The 24,525-nt window shown below is 38.1% G+C and overlaps 1 pseudogene; it reads right to left on the bottom strand.

Annotated features, from left to right (window-relative positions):
• Nucleotides 1-1,626: 1,626 nt before the first annotated feature.
• LOC128740092 (DNA-directed RNA polymerase III subunit RPC1-like) lies at nucleotides 1,627-23,385 on the bottom strand (annotated as a pseudogene).
• Nucleotides 23,386-24,525: the final 1,140 nt, after the last annotated feature.

Genomic DNA, 24,525 nt, shown 5'->3' with positions numbered 1-24,525 from the left:
AACTGGCTGTTTCTGAAATATTTAATTTGCACTGTTAACAATTGATTACCAACGGAAATTCAAAAATTGTGTATTTATTACTTACTAAACGTACTTAACCGGAGATGGCCAGTGATTATTCGCCACTATGCGTAGAAATCCCACAACAAAAATAGGGCCGAATGCAAAACAAAACACAAACTGCGTATAGGCTTTTTCATACAAAAGGCCCAAGGCACAAAATGAAAACTTTGTTGCCAGTTTTCACATAAGGCTTTTTCAAATTTGCTTTTTAAGACTCATAAAGTTTTCAAATCGCTATGATGTTTGGTATTATTATAGATACTTAAAAAAGCTTTAAATATAACCAAAAAACCAGTTTTTTTATATTTTGCACTTGGGCCCTATTGAAATGTTGCTCTTGATGTTACAAAATTGAAAACTGTTATAAAATATAGAATAGAACTAGGGGCGTCTCACTAGAATTATATTAAATATATTCACTGCAAATACTGCAATCACTGCAAATATCGCTTTGCATCTATTTGCAGTGAATGCAAATTTTGCAACACCATCGGTCAAAAACTTCTCTGATATGTTGTTGTTCTTCGCGTTTGTGTTGTGTTTCTGTCCCGTTCGTAGCTGGTTTATTCCGCCAGAGAACTATTTTATTTTTGCTTGTGCGCTGATTTTTTTTGCTAGTGGTAAAAATTGTTTTTATGCAAGTAATCATGTATATTTAATAGAAGGATGCGGTATAGAGCATTCTTCAATGAAAGTGCATTGACAACCTGCAGTTTAATAACTTTATCGGAGGCTCGCCGTTATACTTTTACCTAACCATGGTAAGATAAACCAGCTTTCGTACAGAATACCGGCAATGGAGGAGTTTGTTGGTCGCGTTCCGGACCACGTCACTACTAGCAGTTACTACGAGCAGGAACCACTTCGGAAGACCGTTCTCGAAACCTAAGTGAATACGGTAAGGCGGTAAGTGTAATTCTATGAAATGTCAGCTTAACGTAGTCATTGCCATTGCTGTTTGTCGTTTTAGCATTCAAAGCGAAACATCGATACTGGATCACTGAGGGAGGGTGTATGGTGTCACTTGGAAATGCTCCGCAGTGATTACGAGGACGTAAAAAATACCGGAAGAGCTGAATCATGGTGCGTGCCATCATCGGTGGCATCGTTGTTGACCAGTTAGACAGAAGCTCAGCAGTCGCAATCCTTTCGGCGCAGCAACCGCAATAGCATATACATTATTAAGGGAACACGAAGATCCCTCAAAATCTTTCAGTAATGTTGTTAAACATCACCTTTTCTCGATGGGATTTTTAGAGAAAATAGCTAACAAAAATCAAAGTTTCAAATTTATTCTATTGTCAGATTTTTTATTTATATATTTATTTTTTATTTGAATGTCAATATATTTCATTATTATAGTTAGGATTTTTTTTCTTCTTACAGTTGCTCATTTTGAGACAAATCATAAAAATATTAATCAACGGCTTAGTTCTAAGTCTCATCTAACCAGGTTAGATAGAACTTCATTATCTTTCGCATTATGACCGGTTACATTATCAGAATAAAAGTCAACAGGATAGCAACGTAGCTCCGGTATATCGCAAGCCAGCGAGGGAATCTTCAAGAAGTTACGAGTTGAGCAATCAGGTGCTTGCCACTATCGGTTGAATGCTTATCATCGATGGAAACAAAATTGTTTCCGGTACTCGGGTCCAACGTACTGAGCTCCTGTTTCGACATCCACTTCGGTGGAATCTTCGTTCCGAAATCATCCACGCAATTGTCGGTAAACGGGGCGCAATTCTCATAATCAACTCTAATACGATCGTTCATCACATCGTCTTTGTAAGCACGAACCAAAGTTTCCGACCACTGTTTTTATCGCTATAACCTCGGGTCAGTAAATTACACGCCAGAATATGCATTGTTGGATTGTTGCGCTCTTTGAACGAATTTTGACTGCCATGCTTCAGCGCAGCAATCAAAGCACTAGTAATCGTTTCGTGTCCAGAAATGTGTTTGGCCTTATTTGGGATACAGTAGCGACCACGACAGTACCGAATTCGACTTTGATTTAGGAGAAAAAAAAGTAGCTTAATCGCGCCGCAACTGTACCCAACCACACTGTCACTATCTTGCTGATCGACAGAAAACCGATGAAACTAGATCCACAGAATCACAATCCAAAGCCATCCAGTACTTGAGCTAAAACTGTCACCGTCAGACGAAAGTTTGCCGGTTCCGGCCGGCAGCGCAGACGACAAACTAACACCGGCCGCGGATAGTTGGTTTTTTTCTCCGCGACACTCGCGATTTCATCGCTCTTTTGCTCCGAAACGCTACCATCCTACGTCGGTTTTGCCTTTGCCATCGTCATCTCGGGAACTGCTGGTGGCTTTGAACCAGAGAGCGAACAGTTCGCCTTGCTGTGAGCTGATTTGTTTTTTAGTTGACCATCCGCTAGAACTTGGTCTATCTCGGTTAATCTTCGGCAGCTGCTATTGTTATCTGTAAAAATGATTTACTTCTATAAGTGACTTTGTTAAAATATGTGAACAATGCTTAATTTAAATATCAATAATTCTATTCAAACGCCCACAAAACACTATTTATGACAATTTGTGAAATTAGACGCCTCCAAGAATTCGTTGTGCATTTGATGCAGAATGAAAGCATTCCAGTTTTGAATTAAACTTGCCATTATTGCCAGGACGGTACGTAACAAGTGCAGAAAGTTGCTAGTCTGGCAAGCTTGATTTCAAGTTCCAACATCATAGCACGTGGCGCAAAAAGCAAAGCTCACAGGCCAGAATGAACTCCTTCGCGCAACAATGCGACCAAATTCCTTTCCTCGACGGATAAATAAAATAAAGAGTCAAGTACAGTCAAATCTCGTTTTACGTCCACTATTGGGGGGACGTAAATCAAATCGGTCGTAAAAAAAGTGGACGTTAATTCAAATTTCGGACGTAAAACGAGAGGACGTTAATTCAAATTTTGGACGTAAAACGAGAGGACGTTAATTCAAGTTTTGGACGTAAAAAAAGTGGACGAATTGACATAATTGGTTCCAACATGGAATAACTCGTGATCCTGACCGTATAGCACGTTGGTGTCTTCGACAAAGTTGTTTAGCAGATCAAGGGCTTTTCGTCGGATTGTATGGATTATAGAATTGTCTCACTACGTGGCGCTAGTGTATATGTAGTACTCTTATGCAGGCCATATCTTGCGCTGCTGACTATCTAGAATGTTGCGGTCTTCGGGAAGTTTACGCAAATGACTGACACCTTCAAGATGGTATGGAAAATAATGCAGAATTCGCTCATTACGTGGCGCTAGCGTATATGTAGCATTCTTATACAAGCTGTATCTTACGCTGCTGACTATCTAGAATGTTGCGGTCTTCGGGAAGTTTACGCAAATGACTGCCACGTTCAAGATAGTATGGAAAATAGCGCAGAATTGACTCACTACGTGGTGCTAGCGTATATGTAGCATTCTTATACAAGCTCTATCTGGCGTTGCTGCCTATTTAGAAAGTTACGGTCTTCGGGAAGGTTACTCAAATGACTGCCGCCTTCAAGATGGTATGGAAAATAGCGCAGAATTGACTTACTACGTAGCGCTAGCGTATATGTAGCATTCTTATACAAGCTCTATCTGGCGCTGCTGGCTATCTAGAAAGTTACGGTCTTCGGGAAGGTTACTCAAATGACCGCCGCCTTCAAGATGGTATGGAAAATAATGCAGAATTCGCTCATTACGTGGCGCTAGCGTATATGTAGCATTCTTATACAAGCTGTACCTTGCTCTGCTGGCTATCTAGAAAGTTACGGTCTTCGGGAAGGTTACTCAAATGACTGCCGCCTTCAAGATGGTATGGAAAATAGCGCAGAATTGACTCACTACGTGGCGCTAGCATATATGTAGCATTCTTATACAAGCGGTGTGTTGCGCTGCTGGCTATCTAGAAAGTTACGGTCTTCGGGAAGTTTCGAAAAAATTTCTGTTTTATTTGTATGAGAGTCCTTATCCTCGTACCACAGGGGTAAGGGGTCTCAAAGCATCGTAAAATAAATTCATGTCTCCAAAAACACCCACAAGCCAAATTTGGTTCCATTTGCTTGATAAGTTCTCGAGTTATGAGGAAACTTATATTTCATTTGTATGGGATCCCCCTTCTTAAAGAAGGCAAAGGCCTAAATTCACTATAGAAAAAAATCTTGCCTCCAAAACCCCTTACATGCCAAATTTGGTTCCTTTTGCTTGATTAGTTCTAGAGTTATGAGTAAATTTGAATTTCATTTGTATGGGAGCCCCCCCTCCCACTAGCGCCACGTAGTGAGTCAATTCTGCGTTATTTTCCATACCATCTTGAAGGCGGCAGTCATTTCCCGAAGACGTTAATTCAAATTTCGGAAGTAAAACGAGAGGACGTAAATTCAAATTTCGGACGTAAAACGAGAGGACGTTAATTCAAGTTTTGGACGTAAAAAAAGTGGACGTTAATTCAAATTTTGGACGTAAAACGAGAGGACGTTAATTCAAAATTTGGACGTAAAAAAAGTGACGTAAAACGAAATCACGTAAAATGAACGGACGTAAAACGAGATTCTAGTGTACTCCATTGTCAAAAAGTTTCAGGGTAATCCTCGATCAGGTTTGGTATCAAAGCCAATTAAAATTTTATCCATAACGACGAGCAACAGTAGCGATGAAGGTTTGTAACCCTGTCTTACTCCTGTAGCAACCCTTTTAGGGCTCACAGAAGGATCCAATCCACCGGAAATGTTGAAGTTTCCCAGATATTGCTGAAGAGTTGATGCAACATTTGCGATGGCGATACTGGGCAAGATTTCAGCATCTCGGCTAAAATACAGACTATTCCTGGTGATTTACAAGACTTCATATATACAATTTCTATTAATGACGGCACCTCCGGGTTGACACGGTCGATGCGACGTACTGTGGGCATCACGCGCTGCTGATTTTTCTAGTCTGCAGATTTTGAGACTCGGAAGAGTTGTTTAAATGCTTGGAGTTCTGGCAGCCCGGTTCAGAATTGTTGTTTTTATTTTATCGCTCCGTTGCTTTCGAAATTTTCAGTGTTAAAACTCAGTATTTATTTCTGCAGTTTGCGCGCGTGTGTTGTTTAGTGCTGTTGGCTTCCTAATCCCGCTGATTTACAAAGGATAAGCACGGATAAGTACATTTTCAAACTTAAAGTAGTTTCCGATGACATGTCATAGAAACCCCATAAAAAATAATTCGAGATGCCAATTGTTTTCGATGTTTATTGACGAATATGGGTTTCGTTTGACATGTAGGCGGCGCTACGGTACAGATGATGCTGTTATGCATGAAAATTAAAATAGTTAAGCAGAGTTTTGAAATGTGTAGCTGAGCAACTGAAATGTTCTCTTCGGCTGTATTTTGATTAAAATTATAAAAGTGGATAATTTGAATGAATGAAATTTCGTGTTTAATGCAATATCTCCAAAATAGAACTTAAACGGTATATGTATGGAAGAGAACTATTTCAAATCAGCTTCGCATGCTGCTTGTTTCAAATTATAATTATGATTTTGTCAAATTAAATACGCGCCAGAATAATGAAAATTATTCTGGAAGTGTGGATATGTAAAAGTATCCATGCGGGGCTTATTGTTTATGAAGGCGGCTTCGGAATGTGCGTGTATATCCAGGCATTCTAGAAATGGGTCGTTGGATGAACAATAGAGCTATCACCTTCTATCGCCAGGACTAAAATTATTTGCATTTAGGAAGACAAACTTTCTAACTAAAAGATGCAAGTAATTTTTTTACATAAAAGCGCTGCCGGTCAGCGGGCGATGGATTGTATCACACACACACACACACGGAAGAGTTGTTTAAATGCTTAGATGAACAGTTAGGCTTGTCTCGGTCGGTCGGACGGTCGATCAGTAATTAGCCAGCTCTGCCCGTGGCGACATCCTCGCATTGGTGCTAAGTCAACTAAGGTAGCAAAAATTTTCTACAATAAGTGGATATGTCTGCTGGTAGTGACCCTCTTCAACTAGTTAGTTGACCCTGGCTCTTTTGTCGCGTTTACAGAACTTCTGAACAGCTCTTTCCAGCTTGGAGTATCATTGATGGGTTGCTGTCTCAGTCGCCCTGGTTCGTGCACACTCAATCTTGGTTTTCGCCGTGTTTGGAATCAGGATACGATCGTTTTTATTGTTTATTCGCTCTGAGCCTCGTAAGCCCCTTGGACCTCGATTAGTTCCAGTATTTGGAGCTACAAGCTGCTAGCTTTTCTTACCCGTTGAGCCAACTGGCAAGACAAGTTGTTGGGCAAGGGTCTGTGAAGTAATCTGTGGCCACATTCCGCAACTCTTAATTTTACAAAATTGAAAAGCAAGCTCTCAATTCGAGTTACAGAATGACTTAAATTTTAAATAAGTACGAAATTTCTCTTTAAAGTAGTTAATCGTACTAGATTGAGTTAACTTATGGAAACGGGTGGTTTCAATCCTCAGAAGGTATTTTTAGCTCGGGTGGCACGTTCTTCATATTTATTTTGGACATTTGTGCCTCGCCGCTTTGGCTTCTCATCATCATTTCCCTGATGGGAAGGGAAAAGGATCAGGAAGAATGGGAGGGTTTGGACGGGGGAAAGAAATCTTCACAAAAACATTTAGATAAAAGAAAACCTATACTCCCGTATAGAGATGCCAATACTGGGCGGTATTTCGAAAACCGGTTTTTCGGTATTGATGAAAACCGCTAAAAGTTAATAATCGAAAACTACATTTAAAAATTTTATGATTTGAAGCAGATCTTTCCATAATCAATGGTACTCAATTTCTTTCGGCATAACTAATTGACTAGTTCATTAAAAATCAGAGGGGTTGTGTACAAGACACGACCGCATATATAGGTGACGCAGGACTACGTAAGTCTCTTTGTAGTGATAGTAGCATGTATTCATGCTTGTAATCATTCGATTCTTCATGTATAGGGTTATTGATCGTGGTTCGGCCTATGCAAAAACTAATCCTGGTTCGGCCCATTAGCATAATCATCGATAATTCATCAAATATTTACAGATTTAAAGGTAAAATAATTTTATAAGCAGCTTATAATATTTTCCTATGCATTGCCTTCATTTATTTGCCATAAAAATTAATGTAACTAGCTCAAATAATTAAAGTTATAACATATGTAAAAGCGGCTTCTAATGTCGTCATCAAAGCTCTCTTTTTAAACGCCTAGAAAGTGTTTTAGTCTGTGAAGTATTGGTTGAAAACAATTTTAAAATATAGATTCAACTATATTCTTCCATTATTGGATCGTTTTATTCCAAACAAAAAGCGAGATTACGACTTATTGAGAAAATACGATTTTAATTTTTTGATCTTAGTTCGGCCTACAAATGATCGTGGTTCGGCCTATCAGCTTCACTGAATCGACGCTAGTGGCGCCGCGCTTCGCCCACGTTTTAACCAATTTCTGGCTGTACGTACCACTTGTGTTAAATCTAAATGTTGTGTTTTATGCCATATTTTATTATTTCATGCATTTCAGAAACAAAATTATTAGCATCCTAAAATTGAGTTTTTCTTAACAATAAATATGAGGGTATTTTTTCCAAAGAAGCGTACAAACTGGATTGTAATGTTTCAGAATTTTATGCAACCTTGTACACGACTTCAGGGCTTGTGCATGAAACAATATTTAAAAAATTCATGGTATCGTGTTTTCCTAGAAAACTCTAATGGAAATTTCCCGATTTTCATGTACACCCCCTATTTTAAAAATTCATAGCTGTTGAGCCAAGTATTGAAAAATAAATATTTCATGCTCATGTAAGCAAATTTACTCATCAATCCAGAAAAATACTATCTGGAAAAAAATGCATGATTGTGGGAACTCTACCGAAAAATCAATAAAAGTATAGTATTACGAACTAGTTGGAAATGAATTCCTTTTAGTTCTACTATAATTTGACTTTCATACGCGTTTTTCGGTTACGACTTGCAACCTTCATCAGCATGGCAAATTTCTGCAGAAATTATAGTAGAATTAAAAGGAATTCATTTTCAATTAGTTCGCGATATTTCGTGAGTTCTACTAAGACGCTCGTAAATAATTTTTAATAAAAGTATGCTTTACCTTTTGAATTTTTCAAAAGTATTTCGGTTCGCCAATTTCTATTCTTTTAACGATAGAAATTTAGGATTATTTGTTGTCCCTGAATTAGGGCAAAAACCAACGACTATCGTCGGTGTATGACCGGTTATTTGTTAACACAGTTGTGATTTCAAAAGCAGCTATTTTCACTGATCTATTTGAAAACATGCTGAAATTAAATGTAAATTCTGTCTTTCTTCGAAGGCACCTGTTAAAATACAGGAAAATTGCGAGACTAGTGCTTCGATCCTATCGAGTCTTACAGCCTCTTCCAGTCGAAATTATAACATGCGACGCCTGGCTTGTTGAATCAGTGTTGTACCTTGAGGTCAAGTGGGAGGAGAAAGTTAACTTATTTAACACTGCTAGGTAGATAAAGTGAAAAAAGATACTAGATTTACCCAAAAATACATCTGTACTATTTGTAATGCTTCCGAAGAAAGTAAAAAATTATCTGAATTTATATAACCCAAAATAGTTAGAATATTGACCATGTACAAGCTCATTTAACACTGCTAGGTAGATAAATTGAAGTGAGATACTATATTAGGCACCAAAAGTAAGCTTATACCGTTTATAATTGGTTAATATATAAAAACATTCGTTTCAGAAACTTTTTATTGGAATAGGCCGAACCAAGGTCATCGATGGGCCGAACCACGATCAACATAGGCCGAACCAGGATCATAATTTGACTGTCATTAAAAATCAAATTATAATTCAACTGGCCCTCTAAAGTTTCTTCTAAATTAAGAAATAGAATCGTCTTTAGTTATTCTTCCTAAACACTCTAAATTTTTTTCGAAAAACATTGTGATTTTGTAGATATACGTGCATTAGTCCATGTGTGCTATGTGAAACAGTGAGAATAGGCCGAACCACGATCAATCACCCTACATGCTTTATGCAACATATATACATGCTACATGCGTTGTATGTAACATTTATCAAAGTAGTAACATTGCATACGTTCAATTCTCAAAAGATTGTGCATTTGAAAACAATTTAACAAAATCAAGAACACAAGCTATTGCTTTCCTGCTACCTTACTGAAATTAAAGATTGTTTTTATTACCCATGGTTCCCCACGTTGAAGGGATTTCACCAATTCAATCCTATTTTATCAACAGCACATCTTTTCACTACACTTCTAATGAAACGGCATCGGCAAGCATGCGTATTCATACAGAGTCGTATTATAACCGAACACTACAGCTGTAGCACATTTTTCCAACACAGATATCAAATTCGCCGAGGTTTAAAAGTCTCGCAGTAAAGAATTTGCGATCTGTTGGGACGAGCTTGTGTCATTTTTTCTGGCACACTTCACTAACACAGACATCAAATTGGACTAGGTTGATTCGCGTTCGTAAGAAATCTGTTGGCACGAGGGGGCTTTGTCACTTTTTCTGGCGTACTTCCCAAGCACAGATATCAAATTGGTATAGGTTTAAATCATCGCAAAGAATCTTCCAACCAATCACGAAGCGAGAATTCTGGTAAAACATAGGTTCATTATTTTCAATTTTTCAATAGTTCTTGATGTTGAATCCATACTTTTCTTCATTTAGGTCAATTCTTAGAAGATTTACCGATCGATTGGTGTAAGAATATTGAAAATCGATTGGAAAACCGCTGAGCTATTAGCGTTCAAAACCTTTCATTTTTCGTGACGCTCGCATTTTTCGATTTTTTGGAATGACACCCTATCTCAAAACTTGCCGTAAGACGTAGTCCTACGTCAAAAAATTTAGTTTTAAAACGCCAAGAGAATTTATCATGTTGTCTCTTAAACGAGAACAAATGTTAATGAATAAATTCTAATGAAAAAATTTGCGGAGGCAAAGAATTTTCATTCAGTGTCCTCGGATAAAGGAAGTACCTTACAGAATTTTATTAGCAAAACATCCTTGATGTCTTGAAGAATATTACAAAGTCATTTGTTTTTAAATCACGAATAGGGCGGTTAATTATAAAACGAATAAATTTAAATATATGAACTTTCTCTGAAATTCTACCACTACCAATACAGTAAATCGAACAGCAGTTGTGCGATACCTGAGAGGTGTTCCGAGAGCAGCTCTAGAGTCGTAGAGTTTGCAATTTTTCCGTTACAGCAATTCGACAGCAGCTTGGACTGGTTCTGGCAATGCAACCATTTCTTCATTCTTCATGAACTATTCATCGCATAACTAGTACAGCGTATGTTTACTTTTTAGATCGAAGAGATGATTGGAGCACGTAGAATTGGCTCAGTCCTGTCAACAGGCTATTCTAACTAATCAGAAAGTTATTTCTATTCCAGTTTGTATTAGCACCCGAACGAATCCTTCTTCGGTGGTGTGTTCTGACATTTCTCTAGAATACTCTGTCAATTTTCACTAGAGATTTTCTGAACAGCTTCACTGTATATCGCACTTTTTTTTTGTTGCGCAATATTCTTAATAAATTGGTGCATTCAAGTAGGAAATCCAGGAAATCGGACCTGCTCTGCCCTTCGCAAAACGCTATGATCAAGGAGCATACGCCGCTGTACGAAGCTGACAATGTACAAAACTCTCATTTAACCGGTAGTTCTTTACAAACTTGAAGCTGTGACGTCACTCACAATGGAAATACGCGCTCTTGTCGTGTTTGACCGGAAGGTGCTGCGGATGATATTTGGCGGAGCACAAACTGAAAGCAGAGAGAGGGAACGTTTTATGAATCACGAACTACATACACTTGTTGGAGAGATTGCAATCGTAAGGGTAGACGGGGCAAGACCGCCCGCCTAAGCAAAACCACCTGTATAAAAAAAAGTTGTAGCTCAATTTCTAATCTATCTGCTTTAAATGAACAATTGATCTATTACCTACATGTAAAAAATAAAAACATAAATATTTGTAATGATTTTCTATTTTTTATTGCGATTTGGAAACACTTCCAAAAAATAGAGTATTTTTTCCATGCGGGGTGAAACATGCCCACTAACGGGGTAAAACCGCAACTTTAACAATATTCAACCGATTTGAATGAAACTGGTGGCATTGGATTCGTGAATTTATCTAATTTAAACAAATTGAACCAGTTTGCTATCAAACAATACATAGTTCCCCGAGATTCGCAAATTCGAAAGAGTGTCCGGCAACCACTCGTATTGGAAGAATATCAGTAATATAGGTACCAACAGTCTTGAAATTGATACCGTATAGTTTCTTTAGACAACAAGATGGATCGGGTTAGGCATCCTGGAGTCAATCTTTAAGGACTAGAGAGGATCTAAGATAAAATATAACAATATGGGTATTAAAGTTCCTACAATTTATCGGGTGGGTCATTTTTTGACATTTCAAATTGTTCTGATTGATAAAGCAGATGCATATTATTTTTCCATTGCTAAGATAATTTGCTATATTTTCATAAAAAATATGTTTATTCCATGATATTTGTTCCAAGAGGGAGGAATTATTGAAAAAAGCTATAACTGAGAAAACAAGAAAATGTCCATAGAGCCCGCGGGAAAATTGGCGATTTAGATTTTTCCAAACAGTCTACCAGCTACAAACTAAGCACATTTATATTGCTTTATGTAAATCTGAGATTCTTTGGTCCAAACTATGCAATTATTTTAAAAATCTCCTTAGCGCACTAGCATTCTGTACAACGGTCTTGCGCCGTTCGTTGTGGGCGGTTTTACCCCCAAATGACCGAGTTACACATTTCACTATTTATTTCAACAAAACTGCATGAACAGTTACCTAATTTAGGTACTGTCGGATGAAGACAGGATCAGAGATGCGATATGGGTTGGATATACTAAAAGTTTTAACGTTTTGAATAAAATAGACCCTAGGTTCTGCGGGAACAAAGTTATAAAAAACGAAACAATTATAACGAAAAATCTGTTTTTATTTATTTCTCCGATAGTTTATACGATATTGCTGTACAAGGTATTGTAAAATATTGCGAACGCATTCAGTAATATGACTGTCATCAACATTTAACACCAATTTGAGCAAGGCCCTGTAAAAACATGGTGGGCGGTATTAGCCCGGCGGGCGTTGTTACCCCGTTTACCCTTATATCTGGCCAAAGTCAGTAGGCTGCGGTGGATTGGGCAAGTCGTAAGGATGCCAAATGACAGTGCGACAAAACCGGGTCTTTTCAACAACCCCACAAGTACTCGGTGGGATCGACGTGCTAGATTGCTCAACCAGATCAAAAGCGACTTGTAACTGCTGGGAAATTAGCGATGAGTGACCCATGGAGTGAACTGAGTTGAATGGAGACAACTGCTTAAAAAGCACGAGGCACTCCGGCTCTATGCTGACAACAGTGAGGTATTTCAGAGGTTTCCCTTTGAAAAAAATTACATGATTGAATTATTATTTGTAGAACTAAAAAAAGCAAAGCAAAGCCTAGCTGATACATTCCGATTTCGAAACTTGACGTTCTGTTTTTATACGACAAAATTCGCAGCCAGCTTTTAGAGTGCAGGGCAATTGCAGGGCCAGTTGCTGCGATCCTATTGACTCTAACAGCCTCTCTCAGTCGAGATTCGAACATACGACGACTGGCTTATTAGGCCAGCACCATACCTCGAGGTCGACTGGGAGAACTATCAACAATACACTTTCAAAGTTTTACCAGCGATTTAAGCTTCTTGAGTTGTTATTTAATCATGCAAGAAAATACCGGTTTTTGATCGTGGAAAAACCGGTAATTCGGTATTGGAAAAGTGCCTGGCAATACCGGTAAAACCAGTAAAGCATCTCAACTCCCGAAGGGATACTGGTCGTCTTCGAAAAGAGCATAAAGCTTTTAACTAAGTTAGGAAACTTAGCGCCCCCGAGGGGATGACCTAGCAAAGCGTTTAATCCGTCATGCGGAATTGCAAGAGTTAAGCCATTCCACCCAAAATCTTAATCCATGCCCCTTATAAGTAGGCATGAATGAGTTTGGGGGAATGGCATACAGAGCCCTGCGCAGGCCTCTGAAAAGTGCATCTTTCAAAGATGCCGTAAAATGACGGCTTACCATCCTAACTTGGAACCGCAGGTCTGCAAAAGACAGACCCGAACGAGAAAAAGTATCTTGTCCGATTTTGCTTCTTTCGCCGATTTTTCTCATAATGTTTGCCTTTAGCTAACGTCGCCGACGCATTTTCATGAGAAAAATTTGCTAGAGAAGACTCACCGCTGGTTTCAATCCTAGTCAGTGTAGCAAATATAAATTTTTATGTTTACTCTTTCACATTTAGTAAAAGGGAATAGATAACCCGACAAACTTTCCAGCATAATATTCAACACAAAAAACTTGTATTTTTCCATTCTTGATGCTAATTTTGAGTTATATTCGAAAACCAGGAATTTTTCAAAAATCAACCAGGAAAACCGGGAAAAAACCAGGAATTTGAAATCACAGATTGAGTTGCCACCCTGATACACTTTGGCCAGTCGCTCAACCAGCTAGTCCCAGTTGCAAGGGGAGGCAGTAAAATCGACACAACCGTATCTACGAGCCGAAGCTGCTTTAATGGGGAAACAACTGCCAGCCTAGAACAATTAGACGGTGAAAATTTCAATAGTTGCGGCTCCACTGTCTGCCACTAAAAATGAAATAAAAGCCTTGCACATCACAAACTCCCGGAATGCGTCGTCAATTCATGTTCGACAGACAGCGAATTTGGATCTCGCAGGGTAATTTTTCGTACGATCACCGCCTAGATATCGGGTGTGACTCCGCAAAATTTCACACCCATTCTGTCCTGCCGGGACAATCACCGCCTCACTGTACGTAGCCAAATCAATATCAATCAACTCGCTCTGATGTTAACCGATCAAAATCCGACCCGGTTGATTTTCAATCATACACAGCAAGTCCACCATTCTCTCCGACCGATATAGTTGATACATGGCGTTGAGACGGTTGAGACACTTGATCCGTACAATGTCATCACATGGTTTACTAAGAAGGATATGGTGGATCATGTAGAACGTCACTTGGAGATACGTATACATGCCGTGTTAAGTGCAAACTGTTACTGAAGCAAGACTTAATAAGATGCTACCGAAGTTGATAACCCTCTGTGAGGATGGTATTGAAGCGACAAAATCCGAATTCCATGGCCATATATTAAGCGAAGAAGGACTATGGATTGGAAACTCGGGACGTGGAACTGCCGATCTCTCAACTTCCATCGGAGCACTCGAGTGCTCTCCGACGTATTGAAGAGCCGCAAGTTCGACGTCGTAGCGCTGCAGAAGATGTGCAGGAAGAGTTCAACGGTACGTACGTTCAGAGATGGACATACCATCTACCAGAGCTGCGGCAACACACGAACTGGGTATAGCTTTCATAGTGATGGGCGAGATGCAGACATGGGTGATTGGGTGGTGGCCAATCAATCCTCGAATGTGCAGGTTGAGAATCAAAGGCCGATTCTTCAATATAAGCATCATCAACGTGCACAGCCCTTACCTCAGAAGCAGGGGAATGCCGTCGTGGTTGGGTCATCTTTTGGTCCAAAAATCTCATTTCAAAAGAAACTTTGGTAATTTAACAAAGGTCCAAATACAAAGGTCTAAATACGAACTATTAATAAGACCTTTGTTAAATTTCCAAAGTTTCTTTTGAAATGAGAAAATTTAATCACCTGGTGAATATGAATAGCGAGAGCATTTCTAGTGAAACAACCTTCAATAAGAAATGATATGTTGCCGGACAAGAAAAGCAACTGCGTCCACAGAATCGGCCTCTTAGCGGAGCACGTCGAACGCGTGGTTCCAGCGAGTTCACTGGCATCTGCGGTCCCGTAAAAGGGACGTGAGCGTGACAAGAATTGCTGGAAGACTAACCTGACCGATGTATAAGGACAATGGACCATTTGAATGTTACCATTCAACAAATTGATAAAAATATGAAAGTGACAATGAATGAATGAATTTTACGGCAAAATTACGTATTGGGAGAAACGATTAGCAGCTGCTATAGGGATCACGGAGAGCAACTAACACAGTAACGGTGAACGAATTGGCCCGACTGGAACGGGAAACGCAGAATTTATTCTTGAAGCATTTCTTTATGTACAGCATGTTATGTTATAACTATATGTTCAAATACAATGTTTCATATCTCCGAGAATGTTTAACACATTCAAATCTCTGATAAATGGCTTAATACGTTAAAGTTATCTAATAGACCGTCTTATTTATAAACTGACTATACTTTGTGCACATCCTTCTATATACAACTGACACTTATCTCCTCGTCAGACATATCGTCTTTCGGTGGTTTATAGTCCTCAACTTGATCTTCCCGTATCATTCGGCTCAACAATTTAATTCAACGTTCATATTATCGTTCATATTCAATCGTTAAAACCGTCGATCGCTGGTTTTCGAAGAAGACAAAATAGAACCTCTTTGATTTTCCGGTCTTTAGATCACAAACCAGATACAAAACTAAGATTAGCTGGGTGTGCGGCATATATGGTGCCGGAGTGAATAGATCCTGTGAAGCCTGCGTATGACATTCGCACCGATGTTTGGTATCTAGGCATCACACTGGTTGAGCTGGCACTGCCGTATTTCCATACGTGCCGACGTCGCAGGCTGGTTCCGTAATGTTGCTAAAGATTTGATATTCAGTTAACTTAAAATCACGCCGGAAAGTTTTTTGGATATACCTCCGTAAGCGCGCAGTTTTCTACCGTATTGCGGTGTTACGTTTGTTAAGTTAAAAACAAGTGAGTAAATAAAATACGTATATTTTAAAACAAGTCAAAGTGACTCTCATTCAAAATAACTCAATAACAGCACTTATTTACGCAAAACCAGAACTTTCTAATGTCAACGTTACTTTCAATATTCAAATCAAAACTGACGAAAACCCACTAAGTAATGTTTCAACTGCTTGTACGAAATTGATTGAATATGAAGCTACAACAGTTAAATATGACATGAACATCTGCAGTTTGGTATTGGTACTTCGCGTTGTCGGAAGTTTATCAAAAACAATCTCTTTTTTATTATAATTATGGTGATCGACACACTCTTGCATGGTCCATACAATCAATTATCTGCATGTCATTCAGCAATGCAACTTAAAAATAAAGAGAAAAAAATAACTCAACCGAATTGATTGGATGAGTTTCCTAAGACAGTCGACTAGATAGAACTTTATCAACAAATCTCGTCACAAAGATGCCAAATGTTGCACTGGGATGGTGTATGAATGTTGAAGAAATGTAGCTATTCCGAAATTTAGCACGCAAATCCCCGAGCAATCTTGGTCGTCTTTAATAATAGATTAAAGAATCAGTCAAACAATGTACTACGCACGTCTTGATATTCATACGACTCACGTGTTATTCTAGGTCGCCGTGGAAGCATTATGTCTATGTGCACTGGAGTTGCCTGAACTGGTATGCTGTGACGGTCCCTGATTTTGTTGTGTACGACTTGGGAATTGCATTTGGTTTACCGATTCTGTGTTTCGATAGCTTCCAGCCTGGTTTATCAATTACCAGCTGCCAGACAAGACCCAGGTAACCAATAAGCATTTCCAATGCAATTTAAAAGCAAGCCAATAAGCATTTAAGTTGCCTTAAATGCTACTTAAATGCTATTTTGGCAAAATATGCGGTTACTTTACTGCTAGCCCTCTAATAGTGCTGACAATGCTTATTTCTAGCTAGTTACCAACAAGAAGAATTTAAATAGAATTGTGGATGCCAATTTACAACAGTTATGCAGTCAAAAAGCTGATAAACAACAACCTGCAGTATAAAACGCCAGGGATGCTAATAAATGGCTAATTTACTGCTTATTTTAATGCTTATTGGTTACCTGGGCGATTTATGATGTTGATTCTGAGCGTTGTCTTGACAATTACCAGACTACTGTTTTACCTGACTCACTGCTAATATACATGTTATTGAAATAAAACATAACCATACGTTTTATTCGTTTATAACGCATATGCAGCTAATATCGATAATGACTTTTTATAAGTTGTGCTTTCGTTATTGCATTTAACTTGTATTGTCAATTGCAAGAAAAATTGTACCATCCAAAGTGCGATATCGCTCATAAAAGTGCTATTTTAGCTTAAATCGTTTCGGTCTCTTCGGCGCACTTTTTCGTTATCTTCCAAGTAATAAGTGCACCGAAGAGACCGAAACGATTTAAGTTAAAATAGCACTTTTATGAGCGATATCGCACTTTGGATGGTAGAATTTTCCTTGCAATTGACAATAAAAAGTTGCATAAATAACAATTCAGTTTCACAATACAATTATTGCGTACCACTGGCACTTGAAATATAACGTTTAAGTACGTTATTTTTAGTGAGCAAAATCTATACCTATAAAAATGGATTTCTGTCTGCCTGTCCGTATGTTCCTTATAGAATCGAAAACTACTGAACCGATCGGCGTGCAAATTAGCATTCAGGGGTTTTTGGGGCCAGGTAAGGTTCTTATGATGGTTAGAGATCTGTCACCCCACTAAGAGGGGGGGGGGGGGGGGGTTACCGAGTCTGCTTTGACAAGCGAGTGGTCGTGGGTTCGAATCTTAGTAGAATCAAGTAATTTGATGTCAAGTGACTTTAGCATGGGTTTATTTTCAGGCCCCTCCACTTACCCTTCCTTCGTGCTGAATTCTATATTTACCATCTGAAGCCTCTTGATAGTGCGAATGTCCCTCCTATAGTTAAGTGTACTGGTCAGTGGTACGGGTGAGTCCTCGCCAGGGACGGCTATAATATGGGATAGTGCTGGCAGCGAGTAATAAGTGGGTAAAGTAGATCAAACTTTGAAGGAAGGGTAAACCCCAATACACGCAAGCACGCACACAATTTAAAATAAGCATATCGTTCACTCAATAGCGATTATAGCAAAATGAAACGCAGTGCAGGTCATACAGCAAACACCTTACAATAGATCAACTATACTGGTCGCAGTAATGAGTCCACACATGGAAAAGAGAAGGGGGACTCCCATACAAATCTATACCTATAAAAATGGATTTCTGTCTGTTATTTCACCATGGCAGTGATTTCCGCTATATGTATACGTTCATGCTTCATCACATTTGACATCACTAGTGTGCATCTTTCATCTATGTAAAGATACAGACCAGCCCTGGGACCTGGTTGCAGTTAAGCAATCCTCAAGGTTATGCCCGTGCGCAGGGGTTCGCCCAATGTACATAAATAAAACTAAAATCAAACTGTTTCAAGCGACGGCAATTTGGAGTCAGGTACGATGCTGCCAATGCTGCCTAAATTGCCCAGCATGGGGCTGTTATGTTAGGCCGTATAAATAAAACTGTTTGATTTGCTTTTCCGTGTAAATCTTATGGCAGAGTTTCCTCTAATTCTTTTATACGTACCCTTTAAAGGACGGAATTTTTCGGAAAACTGTTACTATGAAACAAGTAGGTACTTTTCCTAGAACTTATTTAACAATTGGAATATGAAGTGTAATTATTCAGCTAACATTACCCAACTTTTCTATTTTTAGGAGGCGCACCCAATTTTAGACAGTCTTTTTACCAACAGCTTTCACCTAGTAGTTGTGTGAGCTAGTGGTTAACGGGTTATAGGGAATTATATCCAATTTAAATTATATCCAAATCCATTTACGATTCCCTGCTTTCTACTCAATATTTAACAGAAGAATACAAGAAAAATGACTGAAGTCCTTGGAGCAATTCATCAAAAAAAACCCGAATTAATCCACCTAGCGGCGTGACCTAGCCTTTCTACTACAATAATCATTATTTAATTTCTCAGAAACATCTGAACAGAACAGAAAAATAATGTTAACACAAAAGATAATTTTTGCAGACTTGAATGAATATATATAGAAAATTAGAAAATAACCCTCTAACGGGTCTACAGGCGGCCTTTTCTTGTACAATTGTGAGTAACAGCAAGTGAAGAAAATGACAATTGAAATCTGAAATCAAAGAAAGAAAAAACTTTTCGATTGAATCCCACTATTTAATATTTATTTGCAACAGATACGTAGTTCGCCTAAGACGTGCAGGCTTCATCGGTGCCTTATTTCAAAGCGTATACGTATCTGTCGCGAATGAATATTAAATAGTGGAATTTAGTCGGTAAAAGTTTTTTCTTTTCTTTAATTTCAGAGTTCGTATTACACTAAGAGGCTTCAAAAACTTCAGACAATTGACATGTTTCTCACTTTTCTTGAATTTCAATGCAAATTAGAAAATTGCAAATTGTCATCACATACACACGTACATACATACATACATACATACATACATACATACATACATACATACATACATACATACATACATACATACATACATACATACATACATACATACATACATACAGACATACATACAGACATACATACATACAGACATACATACATACATACATACATACATACATACATACATACATACATACATACATACATACATACATACATACATACATACATACATACATACATACATACATACATACATACATACATACATACATACATACATACATACATACATACATACATACATACATACATACATACATACATACATACATACATACATACATTGAATACAATCAATATTTGATTGATATGTTTTGATTTCACACGTTTTAACGGTTTAATATACGGTGCTCAAGTGTTAAAGTTTGAATAACTTTTGAATGAACCGTCCGATTTTAAATAACTCGGTTTCGTTTGATAGATCTCAGCAGTAATTTTCTTTTTTTTTTTTTTTTTTGTGGGGTGTTGAGGTGGAGCTGCCGGCAGCTTGATTTTCAAGGCTCAACCCAAAAACTAAATTTTAACTTCTATCTTGCAGAGCAGTACTCCAGACGGACTAGCCTATGTTGGCCGGTTGAACACTGGTTGGCCAGTACTGTCTTTAGATAGGTTTCGAAAATAAAATAAGTTTACTGTAGTGCGATGTAGTTGTGCATGGTGGCTGAATATGATTCTGAAGACGAGTGATAAGGTCAGATGAGTAGGTACGTAACGTCGAACGTTTCTCCTTTCTTAACTAAGAAACAAGTCGAGAAACGGATTTGAATTTGGTAATGCCTCATCAATTTTAAGATACTTTGTAGGATTTCAGAATTTTTAAATCTTGTCTTTTTGAGTCTTTAGAGGTAATGTCACCCACTAAATTATTGTTTTACTAACATCATGCGCATGTCTCCATCAACAGTGTACATACTTGATATGTTCATAATGGCAGTATATGCATTGCATTGACGTAAATCTAAACTTTGTTCGCTTAATACTTCTGAAAACTTCAAGAAAACTCAATTGATTGCCAAATGTATTAATGAATTTTTGAGTTACTGTCGACCAATCTAACACCCGCTTCTAGGCAAGTTTTCATTTAGTATGCAACTATGTTATGTTTTTCGCTAAAGAAATAATAATAAACTTAGTAATATTTACACCTATTAGAAAACATTATAAATTATGAATATCACTGGTTCGCTTACCTTTCTCTTGCCTTTTTCTTTGTTAGCTTTACCTGGATTCTCTGTAGCCCGTCACATCACCTGAATCAGTTATTGGTCCATATTATTGTTGTTGTCATGTTGTTCCAGATTCTTTTCTTGTTCAGGTCATCTTAGATTGCCGACATTTACTTGGTCTTCCAGCAAAAACAAACTGAAAAAAAGAAAAAAAGACGAAAACCCCTTGGGCAACTGCCCTGGATAGATTAAAATTCGCGATTCGGGCAAGCCAAGTCAAAGGTAATATCTTTGTGATTAACCTTACCAAAAGCCCTGAATCAATAGAAAATAGATATATGTATATAAATTAAGATTCGTAAATCGAATCTTCAAACGTCTTGCTACTATTTTGAACGTTCTGCCAAATAAATTGATTCAAAAATACTTTGGGTAGGCTTCACCACATTTGGCATCACTAGTGTGCATCTTTCATTTGTGTAAAGATACAGACCAGCCCTGGGACCTGGTTGCAGTTAAGCAATCCTCAAGGTTATGCCATGCCCAGGGATAGATCTCAGCAGTAATTTTCAAATTAAAATAAAATGCGTGATGTTTTACATTGAATTGATGTTTATATGTTTCAAAAATATGTTTTAAATACTATTTTTTCACATTTCTTTATGTAACTCTCAAACTACAAGGCCAATCGTCATGAAATTTGGAAGTTAAGGGTTTGCAAGACTCCTCTTTCATATGCAATCAATTTTGTTCAAATTGGTTAAGGGACCTGTGAGATAATGAAGTTCCATATTTTTCGTATTTTTATACATAACTTTTGAACTAAAAGTGCGATCAAAATGAAATTCAATAGCAACCTATAGGACACCTAGACCTTTCATTTGACACTAAGAACATTAAAATCGGTCCAGCCATCTCCGAGAAAAGTGAGTGAGATTGAAAGCGTTACATACCCACACACACACATACACACGCACACACACACATACATACACACACACAGAAAATGTTCAGTTTTCGAAACTGAGTCGAATGGTATATGACATTCGGCCTGCAGGACCTTCTTTCCATTTCCGGTTTTCCAAGTGATTTCTATACCTTTATACTATATATTGCGGTTATTTACATAAATTATCATCCTGTTGCGGCGGTAACCCGCATCGTCAATCACCGCAAAGAGAACAACGAAAGGTGGCCAAATATTTTTTGGTTTATATGTGCAATTGTTACTGATGCTTTAGCAACTAAAAATACATAAAAAAAACGTCTTTTAACCTTTTACATTCAAAAATATGTATTATATAAATCCATTGAATATCATAAGTATAAAAATATGTGTAAATAGTAACACAATTTAAGAAGTACGGAAAGGGGTTGCAAATATCTAAACAATAAAAATTAATCTATTTGAATGGCAGCTCTGGACAAAAGCACATCCTTCAATATTTGGCGAGGTCAGCATTGGGTGATAATGTATCGATATAACTGGTATCGATATTCGTGGACGAAATCTCGATATAGTTTTTTTTCGAAATAGTTAATTTCGGCATGCATATAACAGCTTTGTAAATGTTAACACGTTATACGGAGTGTTAAAAATAAATGTAAAATGCAGATCGTCACGTGATGCGAGCAATTTAGCTGATTATGCTTTCAGCTGAGTATACGTATCGATATGTGAAAAATATCGATATTCAAATAACGAAAATTCGTCAGCTTCGCTCAATACAGAATTATTTTGACAGCTTGCTATGAACTTTCCGAGAATGAAAAGATTTCTTGCAATGCACAATATTTATATAGTAGAAGGCAAAAAGTACAAGAAAAATGTTCAAAAGGAGTGACGCTGATTGAGACCGGTTTCGAAACCAGTCGATAATTTCGCTTTATGTTGGTCATTGTAGATTTTTTTTAAGCATTAAGACTAGCATATATAAGATTGGATGTTGTTTTTTTTAAATGAACAATAAAAAGTATACTTACAGAATTTTTCAAAATATGACAGCGCCCGATCCTCGAACCCGTTGGACCGTTGATGGCCTGCTGTCCGACATAGACTATCATCTGAGAAATATTAACATTAGAGCCCTTCGAATCCAACTGGGCCATAATGAGGGAACTGTCGGTCGGATGTAGCTCGCGGAAGCAAGCAGCTGTCAGCTCTCGAATGCTGGAAAGTTCTTTCAGTATCACTGCTTCTATTGTTTTTTCCGCCGTGCAACCTGGCTGACATTAGAGTATTCCCTTCTTTGTTTCGGCAATGTACTCGTCACACCGTCTGTAGTCATTTTCAGCAAGGCCTGCTTTTCACCCAGCAGTTTTCGGTTAGAGGTAACACCCCCGACTCCAAACGAAAAACCATGATTCATCATAAAATAGGAAGCCAATCGCCACATCGACCGGATGGCCGTCTTCGCCGAAATCTCTCACAATCACGTAAAACATACAGCTTTTTGTATCAGATCCCATTGTACCTTTATCCATTGCGCCACACATCAGCTCGGAGTCACGGATGAAAACCCACGAATCCTTGATGCACATATCTTTGCCACTGGTATAATAGCGACCTTTCTTCGAGAGATTGGCATTTACAATGCACTGCCTGTTCGGTTTCAGTATCAAATTTAAAATTTGCTTGCCTATCCATATTTTTCTCGGCTTGACTATGGCCGGTTTTGGCAGGTCAATCTTCATATTAGTATAAGGACTGGACAGCATGCAGGCAGCCAATTGCATAATCTGTTCTCGAGTAAGGAATTGATCTTTCTGCGTTAGCAGAAAAGCACCAGTGATGAAATTCTGCGTAGCAGCAAATAGCAACTCTCCGTTTCGGGGTGTCACCAGATTGGATTTCTTCTGCAAGAGTTAATATGTAATGAAGTCAATGAGACACCGTGCCATCCCGCCACGATTACTGTACGCAAGGTACTTCTTAAATACGTTTCCTTTTTGCTGCACGTAATTTGCTCCGGAATATTTTTCTGTGCCATTTTTGACGCATTGCCATAATAAGTTGACGCATTTTCTGTCACAGAAATATAAAAATTAATCAGAATATATCAAATGAATAAAGTTAAAAAATCTTACCGTAATGTTAGCGCTATTGACTCTTACTGGAAACGTTAAAATTTTAGCAACACGGCTCCGGTACTCCTACTTGACGGATCATAAGGTTGGGATTGCGAAAATTACAGTACGAGTAGAGAAATCAACACGCTTGACGTACAAATTACCACGGAACCGATCCTGTTTTCCCTTCAGACGCTGTACAATTCCACGGGTTGGTTTTTTGGGTCGTAAAAAAAATTCAGCTCTGTTCGACTTCAATGTTCAATGACATTTCTTGCTGTCACACGCTGCGCTGACACTGACGGTTGCCGCCAATAAAAAAATCTTGCAGCAAAAAAATCTCGCTTGCATTTTTGCAGTGAATGCAAATGATGTAAAAAGCTAATGCAAAATTGCGAAGTGAGTCACCCCTAGGAATAGAACAAACATTGTGTTGTACATGCCCTAAAGGCAATCAAATTTGTATCGTACAGTCAAGGGGTTTCCAACAGCAATGATTACTACGCTCCTTCGAAAAAAGTTACTTTTGATTACTTCATTGATTACCTCTGATTACCAGTAATCAATCTCTTGTGATTACTATAAATTAATCATGATTACCAATGATTACTTAAGATTATCATTGATTACTCTACTGATTACCATTGATTACCTAATTAATTCGTAAATGATTACAAAAGTAATCTCTGATTACTACGCACTTATACGCCTTACTGGAAACCCCTAGCGTAGAGTTCATAAAATTGCCTATGTGTTGAACTCGAAAAAATATTGTTAGAACTTTTTCTAGCAACTTTAAACAGAGTC

This window comes from Sabethes cyaneus, chromosome 3 (assembly GCF_943734655.1).
Source record: "Sabethes cyaneus chromosome 3, idSabCyanKW18_F2, whole genome shotgun sequence".
Classification (NCBI taxonomy): Eukaryota; Metazoa; Arthropoda; class Insecta; order Diptera; family Culicidae; genus Sabethes; species Sabethes cyaneus.
This window is presented reverse-complemented; position numbering and strand designations above follow the sequence as displayed.